Raw genomic sequence first — 9775 nt, 5'->3', positions numbered from 1 at the left:
GGATAGGATGGTGTAAATAATGAGTACTGTATATGCAAATTACACGCTTCCGATTGCAATCATGAGAAGTTTATGTATATCAACCGGCAAAGGCAAGTGTTGTCCTCGGTTGAAGGGCAACAACTAGACAATTCTCAATTCCGCAATGTTATCAAGCGTGTATTTGTTACCTCCCTTTGTGTTCACGACATCTTACACAGGCTCAACGGTTTTTTCTTAGGCCTAAAGAAAAAAATAGGTGTGGTTACGGTAACCCGACCTACCCTATTTTTAGGGGCTGACCCTATAACTTTTTTTTACATTTGTCCAAAAAAAAAAAAAAAAAAAAAAAAACAAAAAAAACGAGTGCAGAAAGCGCAATGAAAGCGAAAGCGCTCGAGTCGCACACTTATTTCCCTGTCAAGTAGGTTTCATTTGTACACATTAGAAAAAAAAGTTAAAAAAAAAAAGTGATTGCCTACCGTCCTACCCTATTTTTTTGTGGCTATGTTACCTTAACCACACCTATTTTTTTTTTTTGGCCTTACAAAATCAAACACACCAGCAATAACATAATAACCAATCAAATAGTATATTAACAAATTATAAATAAATACGTTAATAAATAAACATGATAAACAAATTACATAAATAGAAAACCAAAAAGATGAATAAATAAATACATAAACAAAAAATAAATAATAAATAGGTAATTAATAAATAAATAAATACCAGAACACACATAAATAACTGAATGAACTGATATGCGTTTGTGCGGAGAGACAAGTTAATCAGACAAATCCGTGGATTTGGAAAGATGAATAATCTTACTAACCTTTACCGCAGCATTTACGTTGAAAGTGCATTTTGCGTTTATTTAAACACTCCTCCATGGTAATGATTATATCCAATTGGAAATACTTCATTAAACGCCAGAGTATTTGTTCATCTTTTTTGTTGCCAGCACAAGTCGTACCTGGACTGCGCAGAAGTAACCCTGAAGAAGGCCAAAACGTTGATTTGTAGAACTACAAACAGTTTAAATAAAGGAACAGGTATGTTACAGTACTTGTTCAAATGAAAAGCTATCAATAATGAATGAATGAAAGTTTAAACAAAATGAAAAAGAAATTAAGAAATACACATGACAGAAAACAAAGTTTCACGCACGCACGTATGCACACACACACACACACACACACACACACACACAAACACACACACACACACATACACACACACACACACACACACACACATACACACACACACACACACACACACACACACACACACACACACACACACACACACACCAGTAAAGTAGTACTCACTTCTGCTTTTTTTGTTGGTGAAAATGTGATGCCATGATGAAACCCATTTAGGTTGTTTATCCCATGCTGATATTCCATCAGATAGGTTGGGATGCATACCGTGAATATGCAACATCTGCAAGAACAAAACAAATAAAACATGAATTTGCATTTAACCTATTTATTCGTCGGGAGAGTGTGGTTTTGTTTTAGTTTTTTTTAATTGTTTGTATACTGTCTTAACACCTGTTTGTTGTCCCGGTGTGCTCTCACACCGCCCCGTCTCCGCATTCACTGCTCCATCCACATCTGAATTTTGTTCCGCTGCCAGACTTACCGATTTTACAGACGCTCCAGGGAGGGATGTCGGGTCCCTGCTGCCGAGTCACTTCGACGGTGTTCATCAGTAGTGGTTCTGTCCCGAGCCATACACCTACTATGCCCCCTTCTAGCTAACGACATTGATTGTTACGTCGCGGAGCCAGACTGCGTGAGCGTCCCCTCCAGAGAGCAGACCGCCACCACGTCCCTCCGTCGACCCCCCAGAACGTCACACGTTGAAGACTGACAGCAGAACTACTATTCAGGGAAGGATGGAACAGGAACACTGAGACCCGGGCATGAAGGGCCACAAGAGCAAGGACCATTTATAATTTTGGATGATTGATGAGATTAGGACGATTATAATGCTGCTGCTATGAATTTTCAATTTGGTTTGAGACTTCGTGACAGGGCAGAACTCTACGATTACTATCATATATATCCTAGCGTCAACCAGGCCCGAGAACTGCTGCACCTTCGGTGTTGGTCAGGTAAACTGAACCTGAGCACCCTCAAAGTCGCATTCGTGAAGTGAATGACAATCGGCTGTGTGATCCCAGCCTTCCAATAGGAACCATAGCACTTCCACTCTTAGGGTAGGAGCCGGCCGTAGCCTGAAAAAGCCACATAACTCTGATGGAATTCGAACCCACGACCTCCCGGCCCGCAGCCCGATGCGCTAACCAATGATTCCTGTCCTCGGCATTTTCATCATCAGTGCTACCAAAGAACAATCGAACGTTGTCAAAATGCCACTTCTGTTCTCCTGCAGTGCAGATAATGAAAATAAGTTCGATTTCCTCTGTTTTACAGATTTTTGCACAACTGTAACGTTGCATTTCCCAACTGGAACTGTATTAGAGTCCTCTCTGAAAGATTTGCTCCCAACAAGAACAATGTCTCCAGCATTTCATCAAAGTACCAGCTACCCTAGACCCTATTGACTACTTATGGCACAATTATAACATATCTTTAGCAGTGTTCTAACGCCCTAAGACACTTGATGTGGTCTTCACAACTTGATTCACAACAAAACCACCAACACGTGCAAAAAACATGTATTATCGTCACACAATTCTCGTTTGTTGATAACCCAGACCTTTAGACTGCATACTTGCAACCTGTTAGGATAGTTCAACCACTGAAATGATGTGCCAGGTACTGACAGACAGGTCTGACCAACTGACCATCGCGTTCGATCCAGAGCAAGTGAAAAATAGCGACGATCCACAACTGGAACACGTTGATCATAAACTAAATAGTGCGGAACAGTTCCGCACCCATGAGTACCTTGTTTTCGACCATGACTAATGTGTTTCTCCCTCCACACTCATTGGCGTATGCTCAAGGGACGAAGCACAATCGTATCATTGTCAACAGTACAATCGTAGTATTGTCAAATGTTCCGCTAATGTTATTTGCATGAGGCTCAGTCTTGCGTGTTCATTTGATTGTATTTTCTCTATCCAAGACAACAAAAAGCACTCAGCGTAATGCGGGTTTAGACAAAGCAGAACGTTAACATACTATGACAACAAAGAACAGTTACGTGGTTTTGCTAAGCCACTAGAAAGCCAATTTGCTGATGTTACTGGTAAAAGATTAAAGAGCATAAAGGCACATTCCTTGTCCCCCCCCCCCCCCCAACATTTGTGTTGTTGTTTTGGTCTAAATTCGCCCCAAGGGTACACATTTTCATGAGATCACATATTTGGGGTTGGAAGAATGGCGTCACACACAGCCGGGTGCTTGGGCGTTCAAATAATCTAGGTGTTAAGTTCGTTTTGTGAAACGGGCGATTTTACGTCTGTACCGCGTTAACTTTTACTTCATTATACATGTTTGCTTGTGAGAGCAGTTAAACGTGCTTGTCGCGTCGTTAATCTGTCGTTCGATCTTGTGTCTCGTTTGATTTTTGTAGCGTCGCTATTTCTAGTTTGTGTTTGTTCGATGATCATCTAACGATCGATTTTCTTTGTGTTTTTTGTCACATCGATTATGTTGTTCAATTTTCTGTCTTTTCATGTTTTTTGCTGGCGTCGATCTTTTCTCTGATGTCGACAACCGCTTCCTCAAGTACTGAAAATAAATGCGGCATTACAAGTCGATGTTAAAAACTCAGAGAAAATACAAGTTTGTGCATAACAAAGCTAACCTCCTATGCATGGGTGTAAATTATTCGGCTCACCGTCTTTGATCCAGCACGGCCTTTTTCGTGGAATGCGGACATTTCTTCACTTGGACACACTGCACAGAATGGAAATGTTGAATTATACAATTCTTTTTTCAAAACCAAAGTGTACATTTGCAAAACTAATTCATTAAAAATTACACCCATGCACAAGAGTCGTTCACGAAGTTGAATTCTGGTATGTACCCAAGTGGATTTATCCCAAGTAAAAGCCTGGTCAGCTCTCAAGTTGTGAGCTGAACATTTTGCACGGAAAGCACTGTGTCACTAAGGTGATGAGTTTACTTCACAGGAGTGTATTGGCTGTCGGTGCATTGCCACTGACAGTGACAGTGAAAGTATTCGACAAGTGAGCGGCCTCAAAGACAAACTTGTCAAGGATGGCTGAACACACACACACACACACACACACACACACACACACACACACACACAGTCACTACTATGCATACCGTTGATGTACGTCCATCGAAGGCGATATTCGACTACGGACATCCATGAAGTCCGGTGCGTCAAGAGTAGGTGACTGCGACAATCCCATTGATATATCCTGGATGTCCTTTCCACAGTAAGGTCAGGTAGGAGGGAAGACTTCCTTTGACCACCTACCTGCTGCTCTAGGACTGACTACTGGAGGATGAAAGACACGAAGCATGGCAGGACAAGACTCCCCTGCAGGAGAAGCTGTTTGGCGATCTGCCGGCCCTGAAGAAGACGGCGGCATTCGTTAGCACTTACAGGAGCGGACGTCCATACAAGAAAAAGAAGAAGAACGGAAGACGACTGTGTATGTACTGACTGCTTTCATAAATGCGCTACCTTTGTACCCTATCTGCCTCGGCTGTGCGTCCCCCCTGCACACTGCCATTCTCAATTATCAAGTTGGCGGCTTGTTGTTCAAGAGAGAAAATGCAAACAAAATGTTGACGAGGTAAACCTCAAAGGTCAACATGAGCTGACTATACTTTTCTTTACCTAACCTCACCTTACCTCAAAAGCAGGACTTCTGGAAGACAGATACTCCATGTAACACCACCCTTTTGCTCGTCAAGCGAGACAGTGTAGTCAAGCAGATGGAGATGTCGAAATGTGAAGGGAAAGCAGGGTGTGGAATTTGGAAAGGGATCCCTTGCATGTGTGTGTGCGTGGGGGTGAGGGTGATGGGGGGTGAGGGGTGGGTGAGGTGAGGGGGGCGACTTGTATGCGTGTCTGTGGGAGGGGTGGGGTTAGTGCGGGAGGGATTGGAAGGGTTTGTTTGGTTGAAACTGGCTGGGATTGGCTGGTGCCTGTGTGAGTTCTATATACGTTTGTGTCTGTGCCTGTTTACTTTTGATCTCTTTTCTGAAGTCATTCTATCTCATCGCATAAACGGTGGTGCTTCCAACACTGTTTTGGACAAATTAAAGGCCGAGGGTCGGGTATAAAAGCAGAGCGGCGCGTGGCACTTCAGTCTAATATCCAACCCTTTTCAGGAAACGAGCTCTCACTTGAAATATGATTTTCAAAAATACTCTGTCTATACCAAACTCAAAAGCACCATTTTTGTCAGGCAAACATTTCAAGGTGTACACCACACATGCACCCAAACAAGTGTGTATAATAAGTCCTGGATAACGTACTTTCAGAAAAAAAATTCACTCACCAAATTTGAATTCAAAATCAAACGGCTGTCAGTCGTGGTGGACTGGGCGGAGCTAAAGACATGAGACTGAAGATAATGTCCACGCACTGCTCATTCCTTTTCGGCAACACCCGCAACACAACGTTTACCAGATGTTGCTTGTTGCGGTATATATGACAGGGAATACCTATTGGCGTTACAGTTGTCTTGATTACCACAAATGTATATAGTTGTGCCATATTGATTCATCAATACATAACATCTGTAACATAGATCAACCTTTCAGCGGAACATAATCCACAGGTATGCCGATATCCCAATCAACCCAATCAAAAACAAGCGTCGGTATCCAAATGTTATTGCAGGGGTGTCGCTTAGTGTCCTCAGTCATAAACGAATCGAAACTACTTTAAAATCGCCAAAATCTTTACCTTCATTTTTGCACAAGATAAAAAAAAAAGTTTTGTTGCTGGCAAAAGTGAATCAGTGTTCTTACCATTCTTATACTACTGATTTAACATTGAGCGTATTGGCTTGATTAACAGTTCGACTCACCGTCTAAGATCTGGCCATGCTTTTACATGGGACAACACCATCCCTCTACTTGGTCACATGCCATAAATCAACAGCATTCGACGACAACAACAACAACAACAACAACAACAACAACAACAACAACAACAGCAACAACAACAGCAGCAGCAGCAGCAAGAACAACAGCAACAACAAACACAACAACAACAACAACAACAACAACAACAACAGCAGCAGCAGCAGCAACAACAACAGCAACAACAAACACCACAACAACAACAACAACAACAACAACAACAACAACAACAACAACGACGTCATACTTTCACATGAAAACATGTCAAGCACCTGGCATTCCCGGTTAACGCTAATCCTTCACACACAATGGTGACAGCTAAGTTAAAACGACCTTGACTATTTGGTAAAATGGTTCGGGTCCGGTTCACCGTATCGGTTGTATCCGTACTATTGACGTAGCCGCCGTCCAGTTAAGCTTGACGGTATACGAAGCGTTTTATCGTTTGACCGTATTCAAAAGTGTCGTTTGACCGTGTGCTTTCACCACAGCTGTGCCAAAGAAGATACGTGGACGTATCAAAGCGACTTCAACGTCTGAAACAAGAGCTAGACGCAGGAAAAAGATATCTGAAAAGTTATATCGATGCCTGTTCATCCGTTGTGAACATGAGATAATCGAACGCCTACGAATCCCACTCAGCCCCGACTGCTGGTCAGAGTACAATATCACTTCAGAACAACTTCGTTTTCACGATTTGAACATTTCTGTTTTAATTCTTGTGTATAACACTGCCTAGCATGGCATAAACGAGAAGACGTACTTTTATATTGCTTTTCTTAATTGACAAACACATTGTATCTGTGTACGTGTGCCACGGTGTCTGTGTGTGTGTGTGTGTGTGTGTGTGTGTGTGTGTGTGTGTGTGTGTGTGTGTGTGTGTGTGTGTGTGTGTGTGTGTGTGTGTGTGTGTGTGTGTGTGTGTGTGCGTGTGACGATGCGTGTGTGTTACACCACGAAAGGGATATAAGTGTTTTTGCGTAGTTTTTGTTTTCAAAGTGTGTGTCAGTGATCGGCATTCACAAATACAAAACAAACAAATATGAGCGAGTACTCTATACGGTCAAACGGCATTATTAGTACGTGTCAGTGACTGCATTTGGTGAAATAGGAAACGGAGAAACCAGATGCGGAGAAACGAGAGTCAACCGGGAGTACACCGGTAAAATACACCTAAGTTAAAACCTGAGGGTAAGTGATGCGTCCTTTGCGTGTCAGCTGGGCTTACATTTTACGAAACATTGTAGAATACATTTAAAAATCAAATAGCCATGAACGAATCCGTAAACATGTTATTCGACCTGCGGGACAAAATCATTGCTTTTATTTATGTTATTTGATACATGCTGCAGGAAGATCCGGGTTTCTCTTTTTGTTTGTTTGATTTGTTGTCGGATGGTTGGATTGCATACAGACAGAGTTAAAAGTTCAGAATTTAAAAACCATACCCTCAAAAAGCAACACAAATAAACCAACTCTTGGGGACCAGCTGATCGTTTAAGTATGTTTGCATTCATTTATGTTATTGTTGGGTGGGTTGGCAATCAGGATGTGTATCAGCAAATCAAATCTTTATTCATGAATTGCTGATATTCAGATGATTATGAACTTTTCCGCATTATCGTACTCTTTTTTGGGGTTCTGCACCCAGAATCCTTCAAAAGTTAAATAATCGCAGAATATATTGCAGAGTGTTTTGCAGAACATGTTGCCGCATGGTCTAAGCAATGAACGAAAACAAGTCATTGTTGTTGTTGTCATTGTTGTTGTTATTGTTGTTGGTGTTGTTGTTGTTGCTGTTGCTGTTGCCGATCTGGTTGTTCTTGTTTCCAAATCACAATTGTTTGCAGAGTTATTCGCAGCACCCGGACACCCCGCTTGAGTACTTTGCAGAGCAGGGGAAACAAACAGTGAGACATGACAAAATCAGAGAGAAGGAATATCTGTATGCAACATTTGTGCGTATTTATGTGGAGAGTAGTGTTGTTTAGATTAGATATGTATGCAGGGGTGTACCTTAACTTTTTTTGCTACCGGCCAGGGGGGCCGGTAAGTCAAAAATTGAACCGGCCCCCCCAAATCCCAACCGGCCCCCAACTTGCCGGGATTTCTTACAACCGCCCCAGCGGCTCGTCGCTTGCTAACCACATACACAAAAGACGTACATTCATACTTATAATGCATACATGTGGATTTGCACTACTAATAACTACCACAAACACACAGAAAACTTGATGACTAAAATGCTATGTTTTAATATAATGATAATTAACCTTGTTTTAATAAAGAATTTAAAATAAAAGCCGCCACAAAGAAACAAGAAATCAAAACCACATTCACACCCTGTCACACAATCACACACTAAACCTCACTAAAAGTTACCCCCTTTATGTACCCCTACCACACAATTTACAAAGTAATTTACTATGGAACTTTACTTACCACATAAACACACACTACAAAAGAGTAAATCAGCATTTTCTTTTAATTTAAATTATGTTTTTTGTTGTATAAAACCAAGTATAAAAAGCTGACTACAAACAAAACATTTTCTAAGTTGCTTTCTTGTTTTGTTTCTTTTTCTTTATGTCTGTGTTATTAATATTACTGTAAAAGTTGCATACCAGCCAAATTTACCACAGCTTAAGTCATAAATAATCAAAAGCATTACATTTCATTTCTATTTCCTAATGAAAACAAACAGATGTTCAGATTTCCTGATCCTAGAATTGTTCCCAGGTGATCTTTATGCTTTTGATTCAGCAGAGTTGCATCCCTTGTCCTATTGTTGAAGGTCTGTCTTTTCTTCTTTAGGCCAAAAAAAAAAAATAGGTCTGTTTACGGTAACCCGACCGACCTTATTTTTTTCGCGCGACCCTAGACTTTTTTTTGGCATTTGGGGAAAGAAAAAAATCTTTTGGTTTTTTTTTGCAAAATAACGTAAAAATAAGGTTTTTTGGGAAAAAAAAAAAAAAAAAAACCCGACCTACCGACCCTATTTTGTTGGCCTATGTTACCGTAAACAGACCTATTTTTTTTTTGGCCTTATCACATATAGTGGATCTGGGTGTTTTTTTTTACTTCCTTAGTTGAAGGGAAATAATTGACAGCAGTAGTACTGTCACTACTTGTACTAAGTTGGTCAGCAAAGCTGGTGTTAACATATTTGGGAAAACGGTCTCAATGAGTATCCCTGCAGTCAATGACATAATTATATACATTTCCCAGAAACTGGATCAGTGGTACATAGCAGGCACATCAAAGGAAAAATACAGAGGGCTAGGGGGAATATGTTTGCTCTGGATGGGCGGTCAGATCAAAGGCAGATGCATTGTAAAAGCTGGTTGGCCTTGAGACCTGGGTCAATGACCGTTACTTGCAATCTGAACACAGCTGCCTGTCGAGACACTGACCTTCTTACTCGGGGTCAATGACCGAGTTTTTATCTGAGAGGAAACTGTTTTACAACATGTGAAAGTCTCTGAAGGATTGGTGAGCGCAGGATAAGATCAGAGAGGGGGTGAAGTGAATAGCGCAAAGAGCCGGGGGACGGAGGGGGGGTTTAACTATTTTGACTGCTGATGCAATCGCCAGCGGCTCGTGGCACTGGAGGGGTGATGACACGGTCAAGTGAGGCGGAGGGGGGTAGCTGTCTAGCCAATGTGTCTGACATTGATTGATGGTAGACCTGAGTCCTCAAAGTGGGGGAAGGGGGGGGGGATGAGTGGGCAGTAGAGAAT

General features: G+C 41.6%; 1 long non-coding RNA gene across 1 annotated transcript; it reads right to left on the bottom strand.

The window, feature by feature from the left end:
* Window positions 1-817: 817 nt before the first annotated feature.
* Window positions 818-4899, bottom strand: LOC138956066 (uncharacterized). Its single transcript, XR_011452483.1, has 5 exons — window positions 4795-4899; window positions 4257-4509; window positions 3802-3860; window positions 1314-1428; window positions 818-976 (listed from the first exon to the last, which is right to left on the bottom strand). It is a non-coding gene; the product is annotated as an uncharacterized lncRNA (long non-coding RNA).
* Window positions 4900-9775: the final 4876 nt, after the last annotated feature.

This window comes from Littorina saxatilis, unplaced genomic scaffold (assembly GCF_037325665.1).
Source record: "Littorina saxatilis isolate snail1 unplaced genomic scaffold, US_GU_Lsax_2.0 scaffold_761, whole genome shotgun sequence".
Lineage (NCBI taxonomy): Eukaryota > Metazoa > Mollusca > Gastropoda > Littorinimorpha > Littorinidae > Littorina > Littorina saxatilis.
This window is presented reverse-complemented; position numbering and strand designations above follow the sequence as displayed.